General features: G+C 31.2%; 1 protein-coding gene across 4 annotated transcripts in view; it reads right to left on the reverse strand.

The window, feature by feature from the left end:
* Nucleotides 1-15,601, reverse strand: part of KaiR1D (Kainate-type ionotropic glutamate receptor subunit 1D) — a 221,952-nt gene extending 206,351 nt beyond the window's left edge. For 2 of the 4 annotated variants that reach the window (XM_085661589.1, XM_085661588.1), the window contains exon 1: nucleotides 14,747-15,596. The gene's annotated coding sequence lies outside the window, so the exon portion shown is untranslated. Of the gene's footprint in view, nucleotides 1-14,746 lie in introns of all 4 variants that reach the window. The other 2 variants (XM_085661591.1, XM_085661590.1) reach the window with 2 other exon arrangements.
* Nucleotides 15,602-18,165: the final 2,564 nt, after the last annotated feature.

An 18,165-nucleotide genomic window follows, 5' to 3' on the forward strand; every position in this document is an offset into this window, starting at 1 on the left:
AAGTAAAGAAAAAATTATAAATCGAAGAAAAGGGATTCTCTTTCGTTAATTGAACGAACAAACTGTTAATTGTTGAACTTCGACGATAAAGTTTAACCCTCGTTTTATCACAAAATTCTATTTACACCATACGTGTGAAATTTTTTCTCTCTTTCACCGCGAGAAACGTGTTTTTTTTTTTATTTTTTTTTTATTTATTTTTTTTATTTATTTTTTTTTTTTTTTTTTTTTTTTTTTTTTTTTTTTTTTTTTTTTTTGAAGATATGTTCGAAAGAAAAATTTACCCGTGTAAAACCGTTTTATACAATTAATTGTTTTATAACGTTTTATTGGTAATAAAAAGAAAAAAAAAAAAAAAATAATAATAATAATAATAATAATAATAAAGCGTAATAATCACATAACATATATTCTAGAATTTATTAAAAGAAATAAAGATTGCAATAACGTGTATATAAATTAACGACAATGAGAGAATTAAAAAGGAACAAAAAAAAAAGAAAGAAAAAAAAAGGAAAAACCACACAATTTCGAGAATATACGAGAAAGTTTTTTCATCCTATATTTTAATTGCAAGTTCAACATTGAATAATATTAAAAATCATAGGTACAATTAAATGTAAAAATTAAGGTGACTGGAACTAACAAAAAAAGAGAGAGACCGAGGGAGAGAATTTGATAAATGTTTTAACTCAAAATAAAAACTGCAATGATTAATCTTAAGTTTCTCATTGGTCTATCAAGTAATGTATAAAAAAACTTTCTGTTATCATTATTTTAAGAAATTAACCAACTAACTCGCATAAAAGAGTTAAATAAGAACTAACCCGTCATTTCTCTCGTATGAGTATATATGAAAAGTGATTTAAAAGTATGATCCCTTGAAGTTTATTTGACAAAGGCGAGATGAATTCTTTGAACTAGAAAGAAAGAAGAGGAAAGAAAGAAAAAAAGGAAAGAAAGAGAGAGAGAGAGAGAGAGAGAGAGAGAGAGAAAGTGGTAGAGATAGAGATAGAGATAAAAAAAAAAAAAAAAAGAAAAAAGGACAAAGAATAGAGAAATCCTGTAGATTTTTAGTGTTCAACGTTTAGGAACCACAATTCAGTGAACAAGCTGGGAAAGGTTAGGGGAAACTTGAAGGGTTGAAACTTAGTTGTTGGTGAAAGTCGAGCTAAGTGAAGGGTTGAAAAGGATGAGAGAGAGAGAGAGAGAGAGAGAGAGAGAGAGAGAGAGAGAGATGTACAGAAGCAGGATATAGAAGAGTAGAAAAGGTAGAATTGCAAAAAGGAACGAGGGAACGATGAGACATGAGACTTTTTACTGCGTGCAGTCACCTGAAATAAAATAATGAGAAGGGAAAAAATGAAAAAGAGTCTTTACCCAGAGAATATAATGCAATTCTCAACGCGAGACCGCGCGTTGGTTCCGCGTTGGCTTCCATGGCCAACCTGCGTGCCCCGTGATGTATTATTTTACAGCCGACCCAGATGGCCCGACGTCGACTTATTGTTGCTATTTTACGCGAATATTTGACGTCGCATTGTGAACCGGCAACGTCCATCCTTTTCTTTCTCCCATTCTTCATTTCTTTTTTCTTCTTCTTCTTCTTTTTCTTTTTTTTTTTTTTTTTTTGTGTTTTGTTCTGTTTTGTTTTTTTCTTTCTTTCTTTCTTTCTTCCTCTCTATCTGTCATTCTATCTATCTCTCTCTCTCTCTCTCTCTCTCTCTCTCTCTCTCTCTCTATCTCTATCTCTATCTCTATCTCTCTCTCGCTTCATAGTTTTTAAAGGTCGCTTGAAAGAAAAGTTTTCGACGTCGATGGACTACATTAATAGACGTTCCGAAGCGTTTTTTCTCTTTAATTTCTTTCTCACCCTTTTCCTTTTTACCTAATTTTTTTCTTTTCTTTGTTTTTTTCTTTTTCTTCTGTTTTCTTTTTTTTCTTTTTTTTTCTGTTTTCTTTTTTTTTTTGTTCTTCTTCCCAGATCCTCCTCGTATCGACCTTTCGAACAACTCGATCGTTTTCTTCGCCGTGTTAAGTAAAAGAAAGGAAAGTTAGATAAAAAAAAAGAAAAGAAAAAAAGATAGCAGATTCTGTTTCAATGAAAATATACTCCTATTTATTTCTCTCTCTCTCTCCCTCTCTCTCTCTTCGTTTTTTAACAACGAAGAAAGAATGAAGAAGAAAAAAAAAAAAGAATTGAAAAGAAAATAGGATGTTTTGTTTCGTAGAAAGATTGATCTATGATTCTCGTTAGCCGTTGAAATGATTAATGACAATAAACGTATATCGTTACTTTCGTATTATTTGACGTCATCAATGTGATCGTTCCCTTTAATAATAGATCTTCTAAAGAAATAAGCTTTGCTAGTCGTTCGATCATTGAAAATGTTCAATGCTTGAATGATACAAAGTTGAAATTTTGATAAATCGAAATTACTTTCTTTCGTCTTCTTCTATTTTTCTTCTTTTATAATAGATCACATATATATATACACACATACACACACACATACACACACATACACAGTCAGACAGACAGACATACATACACACATACTCACATACATACATACATACATACATACATACATACATACATAAATAAATACATACATACATAGATACATACACGCATACAGAGAAATCCACGTACAAACATAAATAAGTATAATATCTACTTTATACTTATACATGAAAGCCAACTGAGCCGGTCTCATTTTATCGAAAAGTCGGAAACTGGCTCTCTCAAGCCACCAGGAAATTGCAAGTAAATTTTTGACGAGCTGCTACTACGCTTCGAAGGTCCGATAACTGAAGTGAGAGAGAGAGAGAGAGAGAGAGAGAGAGAAAGAGAGAAGTATAATCTGACGAAAAATATGAAGAAACACGAAAAGACTGGAATGAAAAGAGCGATTTAATGAGAGAAAAAGAAAGAGAGAGAGAGAGAGAGAGAGAGAGGAGAGTTAGTATAAAATTGAAGAAAGATAAAAGAAGTCTCACTAGAAACTACTGGGAAAATTCTAGCAACAGAGAGAGAGAGAGAGAGAGAGAGAGAGAGAGAGAGAGAAGGAGAAAGAAATAGAGAAAAAAAAAATAGTTTCCACGCGTGCTCTTAACGAAGAGTAAAAAATGGAAAAATTTGAAATATAAAAAACCCCGGTGTATGACGACCGGCGCATGAAAGCGAAAGAATTTTCTCTTCTCTTTGACGATGATCTTTTGTAAAAAAAAAAAAAAAAAAGAAAAAGAAAAAGAAAAAGAAAAAGAAAATGAAAAAAAAGATGAAGCAGCAGCAACTCAACTCGTAACTGACTCTAAACGAAGTTGAAATTGGTTGCTAGTAGTTTGCCCGCTGTTATTACACGTTTATTCCTACTGTGTACTGACAATGTCACTCTTCTAATAATTAGTAATATCATTGCTACTGATACTGACGTTTTCATCGTGTCACCACTTATCATGAATCAACGTGGCCTGGCAGATTACTTCTCGCTACATTTTGCACGCAAAACGTTTTTCTAATTAATCCAAAAACTACTCTACCATCGGGGGACACTTTTATAGAATAATTCATTTCATCCACGAGTCACGTTTCTAGATAACTCATGTATATTCTCCTTCCTTATTCATCTTCTTCTTCTTCATCATCATCATCATCTTCTTCTTCTTCTACTTCTTCTTCTTCTCGTCTTCTGTTTCTGTCTAATCGTTTCTTTTTTTTCTTTTTCATCATCTTTTTTTCTTCTTTCCTCATCTTCGCTCTATTTTCTTTTTTTCTCTCTCTTATTTTTCTTTTTTTTTTTTTTTTTTTTTTTTTCAAAGAATTCCGAGTGGAATTTCAATTAGAATTTATAGCTTTAACTCTTTCTCTCTCTCTCTCTCTCTCTCTCTCTCTCTCTCTCTCTCTCTCTTTTTATTTTTTCCTCTTTTTTTTTCTTTCTTCTCTTCTCTTCTCTACTTTGAGAGCATTGCTCAAGGTTGAAGATCGATCAAGGTCTTATTGAGAACCTTCGACACGTTCTTCATAATTTCTAATTCAATCGATACTTCGTGACGCGGCGAACTACTGACGAAATTATATTTTGTCAATAATTTACATATTTAAATGATCGAGTTGGAAAAATGGCAATCGCCTGTTAAATTTTATCTACGTCAATATTTTATCTACGTTGAATAAATACGTTAAAAATTTTCACCCTACGCTTCTATCCTCCCCTCTCCCTTTCTCCTGTTTTTATTACATCACATATATATATATATATATATATATATATATATATATATAAATCTAAATGTGTTATAGAGTTATATATTTGTTTGCGTCCACCTATCTAGATTTTAATCTTTAAAACGAGCCATAACTAAAACGTTAAATCAGCTGTGTAACTTTCGAATTAAAATGCGAACAGGCCCGTAACTATGTCAATCTTTTTATTATACGTCGCTCGATCGGATTAACTTTTTAGTCGTTTCGCGCACGATATTTCGTTTTCCTTTTCCTACATCGAATCTCACAAGTACCGTATTCGCATACGTACTCGAGTACACATACATATATATATATATATATATATATATATATATATACACACACACATATATATATATATATACGCATACACATATACATAAATGCAAAAACGAGATAAAAATATATCAGAAGAGTTTATGGTATTCATTCGTTTTGAAATCTCTCGACAGATATCTAATATATCGATCCAATGACAGTAATCTTATAAAGTCCGATTGATTTTCCATTCGGGCATATTTATTATATGGACTATCTATCTGTCCTGTTTATATTGAACAATGAAACGTAATATTTATAATATAAAAAAAAAAAAAAAAAAATCAAACAAAAAATCATATTAATTACATTATTAATAATAATTTACATTCGAATGCAAATTCGAACGTTTAATTTATCATCTCCTTATTGCAAACTAATTTCGTATGCCTTGAATATCCTCAAATCGCCGTTCTCATATCTATTGAAAATTAATTAGGTTGATGTTTCAACGATGATTTCTATTTAACGAAATATTCGAGCTTGCATATGAAGTTCGATAATAATTAACTTGTGTTAGGACGAGCTCGAGATCAAAAATCAGTGAGATTGCCATGTGTAAAAAGAAAAAAATAAAAAAAAAAATAAGAGAGAGAGAGAGAGAGAGAGAGAGAGACACTGAGAGGATTTGGTGATTAAAAATCAATCAACTTTACTCGTGGTACCTATCGGTCAAGCACGAGGAGATTATCGAATGGTATTGATTAAAGAGCTCGAACCGATGACGGTGTTATTGAGATTCTTAAAATATATCGTGAAATCTCGATTCATCGTCGACAGCAATTATTATTCGTTTAACAAGTTGTCTCTCTCTCTCTCTCTCTCTCTCTCTCTCTCTCTCTCTCTCTTTCTCTGTAGCTCTTAAAAGTTATCATCGGTAAAATTTCATATAGAAAAAAAAAAAAAAGAAATGAAGACATATAAGATCTAATCCAATCTATTTGTCTTAATAAAAATTGCAATTTCGTTTGCAATTCATTGTAAAAATTTTTCTATTTGCAAAATATTTCATTGTAAAAAATTTCCATTGTAAAGAATAGCATTGTAAAAGAAACAATTTTTCACAATTGATTCAGTGTCAAGTAATGTGGATAAAATTTTTTCATTAAATCAATTCTTCCTCGATTGATTTAAATAAATAATAAAAAAAAAAAAAAAAAAAAAAGAAAGAAAAAAAAAAGAAATAAAAGAACAAAATAAAATGGAAGAAAAGAAAATTCATTTGATTTCAAACGAGCTCTATCGTAATATTATTTATTAATTATCTTTCTCAATTATTTCAAGGATCAATTATATATGATCGACGATAATTGCATAGACAAAATGGAGAGATCCATTTGTCGAGTTAAAGAAAAAAAAAAAAAAAAAAAAAAAAAAAAAAAAGAAAAAAAAATAAGAAATAAGAAAAAAAAGAAGAGAAAAAGAGAAAGAAAAAGTAGAAAAACATTATTCACCGAGAGAATCGGATACTCTCTTAAATCGTCGTCCAAATATTTGCATCCATTCTATTATATCGATGAATCTTCACTCGATTATTCCATCGAATCGTGAGAAATTAAATCGCATAATTCATCATCGTACCTCCATTCCCATTTCATTCTCCTTTTGACAATTCGATGATTTTCTAATTGAAAGGGCGGGGGGGGGAGGGGAGAGAGAAAAAAAAGAAGAAGAAGAAGTAAAGAGGATACGAACGATTATCGATTCTCCGACGAAGACCATGAATCTCTCGCGATCGACGTGAGTCTTCGTGGATTTGAAAGAAAAAAAAAGAAAAAAGAGAAATAAAACAAACAAACAAATAAATAAATAGATAAGTAAATAAATAAAATTAAATGAAAACGACAGGAAACGAAGAAAAAAGAAAACAAAAAGAGAAAAAAAGTACAAAAAATTCTTAAATAATATGACAGACCGTCGTGATTTTTAGTTATTGTTTTACGTACGGACGAGAAATTCGGAAAATTTCATTGCAAAATTTAACTCGGTCAACCGGATTCCGCAACCATAGGTTTCATCGAATCTCCCACACCGTGTTGCCTCTTTCACTCTTCCTCTCTCTCCCTCCCTCTCTCCCTCTCTCTCTCTCTCTCTCTCTCTCTCTCTCTCTCTCTCTTCCCATACCCCCTATACCTCACCCTCGTCGTATATAATCGATGTTTCTGCAAACGGGCGAACCACGACGTAGCGAGAATAGTTTCGAGTCCTTTTTTCGTTCCAGTTACGTGCTGCACAATTCCTGCGGTCTCATAAATCTCTTCCCTCTTCCTCGTTCTCAGTGTAGCTCTCTCAACTGCACCTCCTTCCCTCCTGCCCTATTCTCCTCTCCTCATACCCCTCATGGTACTCTTTCTCTTTCTCTTTCTCTCTCTCTCTCTCTCTCTCTCTCTCTCTCTCTCTTTCTCTTTCTCTTTCTTTCTTTTTCTTGTAATCGTCCATTACGCTCTAGACACTCGTCGAACCTCGTCGAACCTTGTCTTTTCCACTATTTGTTCTATCTATAAAGATGTATCGAACTCGTTTCTATATTGTGTATATATATATATATATATATATATATATATATATATATATGCATGCGTGCATGTATATATGCATGTATGTATGTGTAACTTTTCGAACACTTAAGTAACATTCTATACTATCTCCTTCTCTCTTTATTTTTTTTTCTTCCTTCTCTCCTTTCTTTTCTCTTTCTCTTTTTTTTTGGTTCCTTTTTGTTCTTTTGTGTTCTTTCTTTTTTTTTCTTTTTTTTTTCTCCTTCTTTTTTGCTCTCTCTCTCTTTCTCTTTTCTTTTACTTTATTGGCCACTAAAGTCAAACGATATATAAAGAAACGTTCTTATGGTTACTTTTTTATCTATATATATTTAAAATCACGAGTATCTTATCTGATCGTATTTTTTTTATTGGTTTTTACGGAATGTTCAACGGCATTTTTAATGAAAATTTTGTATACGTGTGTATGTGTATATATATATATATATATATATATATATATATATATGTATAGAACTTATCTCGAACTTTATGAAATTATTTTAACAAGGTAACATAATGTTTATTTCCGATAAATTCTCGACAAGGTTGAGATATATAATTTCGTTGAATTTTACGTATTAAAACGATGTACTATAAATGGGATAGTTTCGAATAATCCGATACTTCGTTTAATAAATCAATTTTCAATTTTATATCAATGCAAATATAATTTTTAATTAGAATAATTCAAATGATCATGTCATCGTTTGTTACTATATCATTATTTAGATCGAGAACATTTTCATCAATTATTATTCGCAAATTATACAAACTTTATTTATCGTATTTTCGTTTCTTTATTTTTCTTGTTTTTTTTTTCCTCTCTATTTTCTTTTTTTTATTTATTTATTTATTTATTTGTTTTTCTTTTTTTCTTTTTTTTTTTTTTTTTTTTTTTCTTTCCGTTGGTTTCCTCCCATAGAAGAAGTCTCACAAATTAATCAAAAAATTGATACGAGAAAAGGATCGATGAATTAGGAGAAAAAAAAAAAAAAAGAAGAAAAGGAAGAAAATATAAAAAGAATTTAATCTCCTACGAAGTCTGGTCGTACGCACGAATAACATCCAAGCAACATTAATTAGACCCACAATTACGATAATGGGTGAGTTCGTGCATGGCAATTATCGTAGCGCCACGACGGTAGTTAATTAAGAAAAATTCAATTAAGCTCTTTTGGCGGGTACGAGACAGAGGGAGGTAAACGAGGAGGTGTTGGGAATATAGAAATGGCTAAAGCACAGGGAAAAAAAAGAGAGGGGGGAGAGAGAAAGGGAGAGAGGAAGAGAGAAAGAGAGAGAGAGAGAGAGAGAGAGAGAGAGAAAGAGAGAGAGAGATAGAAAAGAAAGAAACGAGAGGAAGGTCTGCTATTATGCGACGCGTGTACGCACACGATAAAAAGAAAAAGGAAAAAGGTTACTTCTGATCTTTTCGAAAGGACGCCTTTTTCATTTTTAACGTTTTTCTTTTTTTTTTTTTATTTAATTATTTTTCTTTTTTTTATTTAATTATTTTTCTTTTTTTTTTTTCTTTAATACCTTTTTTTTTGTGTTTCTTTATGCTCGTTGTCCCTTCACCGAGAAAAAAAATATTTAACGACGCGTAAAATGATTTTGATAGTGACGTAGATCTGAAAGAATCGATCCCTTTGTTCCTCTCAATTTTGTGTACAATTGCGAGAAACTATTTCCTTCTTTTTTTATTTTTTTTTTTTTTTTTTTGTTTTTTTTCTTTTTTTTTCGAAACGTTTGAAAATTCTTTTATTTTATTTTATTTTCATTTTTTCCTCCCTTTGCTTATAAAGCTTATAAATTTTCGAAAGGATAATATTATTGAGAAATGACTTGATCGATACATCAAATACGTTCGATCACACGCGTAAATACATATAAAGAATTTAATTAATTTAATATATTCCATCGATTTATATTTAGTCGAATAAAGTTTACCTGATTAAAAATATATTTCTGATAAGCATAAGAATAACGTTAAAGATGAAATATTTCGATAGAAGATATCTTTGAAAATTTTCGATCTCCTTCCGTACATTTCGAAAACGTTCTTGATCCTCTTGACGTTAACGACCTAAATCCGTACACGTCAGTCGTCGAAATGGAATTATCTTCTGCTCTTATCGAATACCTAACTGAGATTATCGTAGAGGAATTATCAATGATTCGTTAATAATGTATAACACATAAAATTTAACATGAATCGTAAATAATTAATTAATCGTTATTAAAACAATGATCGAAATATGATAATAATTAAAAAGAATAAAATTAATGTAACGTAAAAAAATTAATGTAATGTAAAAAAAAAATTATAATAATTATAATTTTAAAATATTATAAGAATTAACACAGGAATTTCAATGGCACGCATCATCCCTAATATATTCGATATTCCATGAGATAAGGGAAGTTTGTCTAACAGCAAACTAACCCCTAAACTATCCTCACCTACCAGTTCACAACTACCATCAACATCATCGTCATTTATACAAATTTCCATCTTCATCTCCATCTTCATCTCCATCTCTCTATATTTCTCTCTATCTCTCTCTCTCTCTCTCTCTCTCTCTCTCTCTCTCTCTTCTATCGAGTTCCACTTAACCGATGACTATCATATCTATCTATCTATCTATCTATCTATCTATCTATCTATCTATCTATCTATCTATCTATCTATCTATCTATCTATCTATCTATTCAGCTGCCCAATTTTTTTTCTCTAACAATTTCCGATAGTACGTACGTACTCGTACATACGTACACAGCAATCTCGGCAAATTGCAATGGACCATACAATACGGACGCAGTTGCTCGTACGACCAAATCTCGTATGCTATGGTTCTCTTACGGTCGTTCTTGTCGAAAATTCGTGGCACAGTACCAGAGTGAAATTCAACGATAACAGAGAGACTGCATCCTAGTTCACTTTGTATATATGTATATACATATATATATATACAAAATATATATATATATATAGTCAAAAAAGTATATATATATATATATATACTTTTTTGAATTATCAACTTAAAGAATTAGTATACTAAAGCTTAAATTCGAACAAATATATTTATCTTATTTTATCATTGACATTAGAGAAGTATCGCGACTTATTACTTTTACTTTTAAAAGATCATATGATTTCGGTAATCATATATATATATATATATATATATATATATATATATATATATAAAGAAAAAAAAAAAAATAGAAAATATTTTATATATCCCATTATTAAAGGAGACTTTATTTTAAATGTATTTATAAAAATAATTTATCGAGATTGTTCGTAAACTTGAAAATAGAATTGTTATTATTAGTTCGATTGTATTCAATCGTTTTGCTTTATACATTGAACATAAGTTTATCGATCATTAAGATCAAGCATTTAAGATAATTGTAGATTGTTGCTTATCTTCAGGCGCGAAAACCGGCTTAATGTTCTATCGTCTTCCGTAGAGAATTATCGAGTTAGTTAGCCGAAGTTATTCTACCAGACTAGTCGGCAGTAGTGCATCCTTGCAAGTTTACGTTCACCAAAGAGATATATTGTCCGTTAGATCGACGATGTGATAACTGAATATGGGGGTCTTCTTCGTTTACTTAAACATTTCTTCGTTCATTCGTATATTTAAATATTACATTAAATTTATTGCCTTTTAAAATAATAATAATATTATCTAATAAATTTTGATTTGTAGAACAATATATATATATATATATATATATATATATATATATATATATATATATAAAAGTGAATCATCTGATGAGAAAAAAAAATAATGATAATAATTTAATATGCACGAAATAAATTAATCCTTGCAAAATTTTAAATAAATATGATTATAATTATTTCATTAAGATTAACGAACAAAAAAGAAAAGAAAAAAAAAAATAGAAAGTAAATATACCAAATGGGATATAAACGACGAAAAATAAAAAAGAAGAGAAAAAAGAAAAAAGCAAAAGGAAAAGAAAAGCACACACGATTTCCTTAGTCTCATCAGTCGTGTGATAATAATTAGAGAAAGAAATGTTTAATTAATTAAATGCCGCAAAAATGTAAGCTTTTTAATTCGTGTTCGTCCCTTGTACAATATAACTTGTAAGTGTATCCTTTTCATACTAGTCGACAAAGTTAATGCTACCGCCTACCACATATTCTTTGTTCCTTTTAATTTCTTAAAAGCCATGAAATGAGAAATGAGAAAACGGTAGAATGCCTGGAGGCGTTCGTAGACTTTCTTTAAACTTAATTTTCCTTTCGTTAAATCGCTTTGTCAAATGCAACGATTAATCTCAAAGAAACAGTTTCGATTCGTTCGCTATTTCCTTTTGTTTTCTTTATCTTTTTCTTTATCTTTTTCTCTATCTTTTTTTCTTTTATTTTTACTTATTTATTTATTTATCTCGTCCAAAGGGAATTGGTGGCAACTCTGAATAAACAATTTTCAAATGTACCAATATATTTGTATAATAATAATAATAATAACAATAATAATAATAATAATAATAATAATAACAATTATAATTATTAATATTATTATATCGATGTTTTAGTAATAATAATTACAACAGAAATTGCAAAGTCTTCTTCGTTACTTTGATAAACGTTTGAATGGACAACGTAATGAGAAAATTTTCGCATGACTTATCTCCTTGAAAATTGTTCTTAACAATGTCATATATAAAGTATATAAAGTATGGAGATATTTGATAACGTTTAATCATTATTTTATACGAAAAGTAATAATTAATAATTAATAATTAATAACCAACCAATTTTCATTAAGAATTTGAAACGTTGAATTAAAGAAACAATCTCTAATTTATAAAAGAAAACAGAGTGCGTATTAGAAATTTTAAGCGTTTCTTTTGGGGTATACTTGAGTGAAAGGAATAGAAAGGAGGAAAGAAAAAAAAGAAAAAAAAGAGAAATAAAAAAGAAAGAGAAAAGAGATATAACTGATAATGAAAGACAGACGGAGAGACAGAAAGATAGAGAGAAAGAGAGAGATAGAGAGAGAGAGAGAGTATCCAAAGGTATTATCGACTCGATTACGTAGAGAAGGCTACGAAGTAGACAATTTCTACTTTGGATCGACGAGAAGTACCCTGGTTTTCTTCTTTGACGCAAAAGGGCAATAGAGACTGGGCAACGTTCGACGTTCGATTTGGAAAATCCCTACGAGACCGGAATCCAGCCGAAGTACTTCTATTCGGAAGTGCACTTTGAAGGAGTTTCCAAGTCAGTTTATACATAGATATGGATCGAATATACATATATATATATTTATATATATATATATATTTATATATATGTATGTCTATATATATATATATATATATATATATTTATATATATACGTATGTGTATATACGTATATATATATATATAGATGTGTTATATATAAAGTTTGCGAAAGTTTAGGCTACCTGACTACTCCAGAGATTGTGAGAGTTAGAGCGAGAAGGTTAGAGAAGAATAGGAACGACGAAACGGTGGCCGTTCGAGTTTGAATTTACATTTAATAATTGCATTCGATTAATATTCATTGGAATGCAAAGCGATTCTGTAAAACGGCAAATCCACCTTCCTATATATATATACTATATATATATACTATATATATATATATTTTTTTTTATTTCTCTTTCTTTTTCTCTTTTTCATTCTCTTTATCTTTTTTCTCTTCATTCTTTATATATTTTACTTCGACGTCCGGCAATACCACAAGGAAAATGGAAATTTTCTAAACGTTTTGCAAAGTCTTAAACGATCAAGAGAGAACGATTCAGTCTCTTGAATCACCTAGTGGCAAAGAAATAAAATTCCGTTTCTCTCTCTCTCTCTCTCTCTCTCTCTCTCTCTCTCTCTCATTCTCTCTCTCTCATTCTCTCTCTCTCTCTCTCATTCTCTTTCTCTTTCTTTGAGAGAATTCTAATGAAATTCGTCTTCGAGCTGGAAGTTCTCGACGGGACCACTAAATTTATTTACCCGAGTAAAGATCGAGAGTGAACGGTCTGCCTCGATCTACCAAGGATTTCCTTTCGTATTTTCTATGTATTTCGTAAAATGTAAGTAAAATCGAGACATCCAAGTAAAAGTTGAATTCATTCTTTCAAATAAACATTCTTTTCTTTTTCTATTTTTCTCTTTTTTCTTTTTTCTTTTTTTTCCTTCATTTCCATTCTCTTCTTCTTCTTCTTCTTCTTCTTCTTCTTCTTTTCTATTCCTCGTTTTATAGATAAATAAATTGCCTGTTGTAAGATAGACTTTTTGATTGGATAATTTCAGTTTATCGATAGAATCAAATGTAATAGTTGATTCATTGCAAAAATAAAATAGAAAAGGGAAAGAAAGTATTAGAGAAATATATATTATGAAAAATATGAAATATCATTTTAACGTTATCATTTAATCTAACGTTTATCATCGATGATCTCGAATTTAATCTAAATTCGAGAATCTCCAATGATAAAATCTAATGGAAGATCATAGACAAAGTTATTATACATGGTAACGCAACTGTACTAATTACTATGAAACTCGAATCATCAGATTTCGTAGTGAAGGTTAGAATCAGAAATAGATCTGACTATCCGATGTCATCGAAAGATAAGTTCGAAACTTTTGAACGTTCTAAGGTAACTCGAGTTTCTATTCGATCGAATATACGATAACGTCTCGTTTACATTGATGAGAACGCACGTAATCTAATCTGACGTCGAACGAAACGATTCGAATTTCGCGGCTATGATACTACATAAGCGAGTGACTCTCTGAACCGATAATTATCAGAGTGCATCGTATGTCAGCAATGTCACTTTGAATCTTTATACAGAAGGATCGGATCTATATCAAATAGAAAAAAAAAAAAAAAAAAAAAAAAAAAAAATTATCAATGGAAATTCTTTCGTTCATTCTTATAACGATTATTTAATTATGAGAAATTAAATGAAAAATTTCAATATATAATATTTATTATTTGACGATACGTTTATTATGAAATATCATAATCTATATAAATTTTCAAAAATAATCCATTTAAACATTATTCGTCTTTAAAATAGTCTAATAGGATTAAATCAAATTAAATAACACTATAAACGATTAAAGCCATAAAACGATTGTTTTTCTATGACTCGTTGATGAAACGAGTACGTGATCGTTCAGATTTAAATGTCTGACTATATTATTAAGGTTTCTTCATTCTATGAGAAATAGAAATACTCGCGTGTAAAAGATTAGAAAAGTAAGAAAATAAAGAAAAGATAGAAATTAATTGGATTGATCGAAGATCAATCGTTTCTTCTTGTATTACAACGAAGAAAAAAATTGAGACGATCTTCATCGAAAATTTTCTCCCATAAGTACGATCCCCATAAGATAAAGTTAACGTAACGAAACTTGCATCTCGACTCGACGGTACACCGAAATCTTCCTGAAAGCGTTTCACTTAGAAAAGATAAGAAATAAATAGAGAAAGAGAGATAGAGAGAAAGATAGAGAGAGAGAGAGAGAGAGAGAGAGAAACAAAAACAAAAACAAAAACAAAAACAAAAACACAAAACAAAACAAAACGAAATTAAAGAAGAAAAGAAAGAATGTCCATACCTGAGAAATCTTCGTTAGAGCATCGTGTCGATCCTTATATCTTCCACGAAGAAAACAAGAAACACATGAGTGATTAAAAAAAAAAAAAAAAAAAAAAGGTACTCTTCTAACACCTTTCGTTTTTAGCCATTTGAAAGAAAGCACATTCCCTTTCTCCTTGATTTGTCACAGAAGAAAAAAGGTGAAAAAAAAAAAAGAACAGGAAAAAAAGAACGAAAAGAAATATCAGCACGTTCGTCGTCCTTTCAAAATGTTAACAACAAATCTCACAATCATAAACGATAAATACATACGTCACCGTATTTAAATGTCTCTTACGGGCTGGATTGATATTTCTCGAATCTTTTCCGTACGATCGAAACACAATAATCACGAGACACGCACACACGACACACGTCGATTAGGATTTTTCTCCGGCAGAGTAGGAGAAATGAATTAGAAGAAAATATAAAAAAAAAAAAAATTTGTTTTAACGAATTCAATGAATTGATAGATCGACGGTGGGGATAAATTAACGGAAGAAATAAAGATTAGAAAATTAAAGAAGAAAATTGAATGAAGATAAAAACGAGATGAATTTCATACGAGTTATTAATAAATCCTTGCGTTATAGGTCCATCCAAAGGTTCGTCTGTCCTCCAGGTGCGTGGATATGTGTGTATGTGTATATATGTATGAACGTGGATGTATATATGTGTGTGTATTTCTTTATCTTTCTATCTTTCTTTCTTTCTTTCTATCTCTCTATCTATCTTTATTTTTTCTTTCTCTCCCTCTCTCTCTCTCTCTCTCTGTCTGTCTGTCTCTCTCTCTCTCTCTCTCTCTCTCTCGTGCACACACGCGCGCGAGCCCGCTCAACGTTCGTGCGTACGAAACGACGGCGTATGGCAGACTGGACCGAATACCGGAGACTGCCCTTGGCAGCTGCGTGTTCGCTCTGACGCCGGCGATAACGACGACGACGACGGCGACGGCGACGGCGACGACGACGACGACGAACGACGCCGACGCCGACGCCGACGCCGACGCCGCTCGTAGCAACCGTGGAACGACGCGGAACCGTCCTCCGTGGCGCCCTCTCATATCTGTCTTTCTTTCTCTTACACTTTACCGATGCACCTTTTCCACCCTCTTTGCTATTTCTTCTCTCTCTCATCTCTAACATGTTCACTGTATACACACACACATATATATATATATATGTGTATATATATATATATACATATATATATATGTATATGTATATGTATATATATATAGTATGTACGTGTGTGTTTTCGTATATGTATGTATCTCTCTCTCTCTCTCTCTCTCTCTCTCTCTCTCTCTCTCTCTCTCTCTCTCTCTCTCTCTGTCCTATATCTCTGTTTCTGTCTTTATCTCTATCTCTCTCTCTCTATCTCTATCCTTTTACTCTCTATCTCTATTTCTCTTTCTCTCTCTTTTACACATACTCCGGTCTCTATCCGCTTTATTCCTATGTTCGCCTCTCACGGACGTTCCCAATCGGCGTTTCTCTCGCACCCACTATGCCCTCCCCTCTCTATCGATCCTCCGGGAAAGGCCCTCTCTCTGGTGCGTTCCATTTACCAGAGGGTACGCTACGATTTTCTCTCTCTCTTCCTCTCTCTCTCTCTCTCTTTCTCTCTTTCTCTCTTTTCTCTCTCTTTTTCTGACTCGTGGTCGAAAGAAGACTGGCTAGTAGGCGACTCGAAATTCTTCAAGACCGTATTAGACCTCTCTCTCTCTCTCTCTCTCTCTCTCTCTCTCTCTCTCTCTCTCTCTCTCTTTCTCTCTCTCTTTCTCTCTCCTCTTCCTCTCTCTTTTTTTCTCTCTCACTCTCTCTCTGACATCAAGCTGGACCATTGAAAATGGTCGATGTAAGGTTGTTTGAAAAAGGGAAGAAAATTCGCAACCTCTGTGTTAGGAGTTTTCTCTTCTTTCTTTCTCCTCTTTCTATCTATCTATCTATCTATCTATCTATCTATCTATCTATCTATCTATCTATCTTTCTTTCTTCTCTCCTTTTATTTTTATATTTTTTTTGCTTTTTTTTTTCTTTTTTACTCGAGTTCTTCCCAAAATTAGGGGTTGTTCTCTTGAGATATTGGATAAGATCTTGAACGATCGAAGTGTTAGAAAAATCATGGCCGAATTTTGACTTCTGTTTTTAAATTGAAACGTCTTCTATTCAGATAGAATTCTACGAAATTTCATTGACCCGATAATTTTCTTTAAACGGTAAGATACGAATCTGTTTCTTTGCTTTTTCTTTTTTTTTTTTTTTTTTTTTTTTTTTTCTTCTTATTTTCGTAATATTATTTAAAAAATGGCAAAAGTGAATTACGACAAAGATATCTCACACTTTTTCATCCTATTTTAAGTTGATAACAATGCGTATATAATTTTCGTACTATTACATTTGTTCTCTCTTCTTTTTAGTTTCGTGAGATGACGAAGAAGGAAGAAAAAAGAGAAAAAAAGTCTCCAAGATAAATAAGAGAAAACGATTTGGGAATGAATTAAAGGTAAAAAAAAAAGGGGGTCAACAGTTTGTGTAGGAAAATGAAACTGAAAAGGAAAAGGAAAAATAAAGGAAAAAAAAAAAAAGAAAAAATATATATAGAAAGAAAGAAAGATAGAGAGAAAGAGAAAGACAATCTCCTGATTTCATTTCTCTTTCAAGCTACGTGACCTTTCCCTGTTTCAATGACGATGCATTCGCGCGATTGAAACGTGGCACTACTTAAATCAGAACCCTATCCATGTCACCCTAAGTCTGAGCTTAAAGGTAGAAGGATAAAAGCATCCTCACATTGCGAGGTTCTCGTATATACACGAAAGAAGAGAGGAGTTAGGGTAAAGAGGAGAAAACATTCGCGAAGGGAAAAAAGGATTGTTCGTGACTTTCAAAGTTATCCGTGTGTAAGCCTGACCCCCCAACGTAAACCTTTAACCTTTTCGAAATACCAATGCTTTCTTCTTTTGCAAACTTTTCTTTAAAATAAACTTTTCGATGTTAAAAGAAAGAAGGAAATTGGAAAACTTTCGAATACTGATATGCATTTGTTTGTTCGTTTGTTTGTTTGTTTGTTTGTTTGTTTGTTTATTTTTTCTTTGTAACATTAACACATTATCCGCTGTAAACCAATTTTGCATAAATTCATATACATATGTATCTATGTATGTATGTATGTATGTATATATGTATAATAATATGATAATAATGATGTAGATAATTTCTTTACAAACAAAAGATATATAATAATTTAACGTCATACATGAACAACTATTAATTTTCATTTTTATTAAAAAATATATTCATAATTTTCTGTATGTCTGGCCAACCATATTTAATCCTTTAATCTTTTCGATATTACGATACTTTTCTTTTTCATATTTTTTCTGTAAAATATTTA

The sequence above is a fragment of the Vespa mandarinia genome, chromosome 15 (genome assembly GCF_050613455.1).
Source record: "Vespa mandarinia isolate Hongniang chromosome 15, ASM5061345v1, whole genome shotgun sequence".
Taxonomy (NCBI): Eukaryota; Metazoa; Arthropoda; class Insecta; order Hymenoptera; family Vespidae; genus Vespa; species Vespa mandarinia.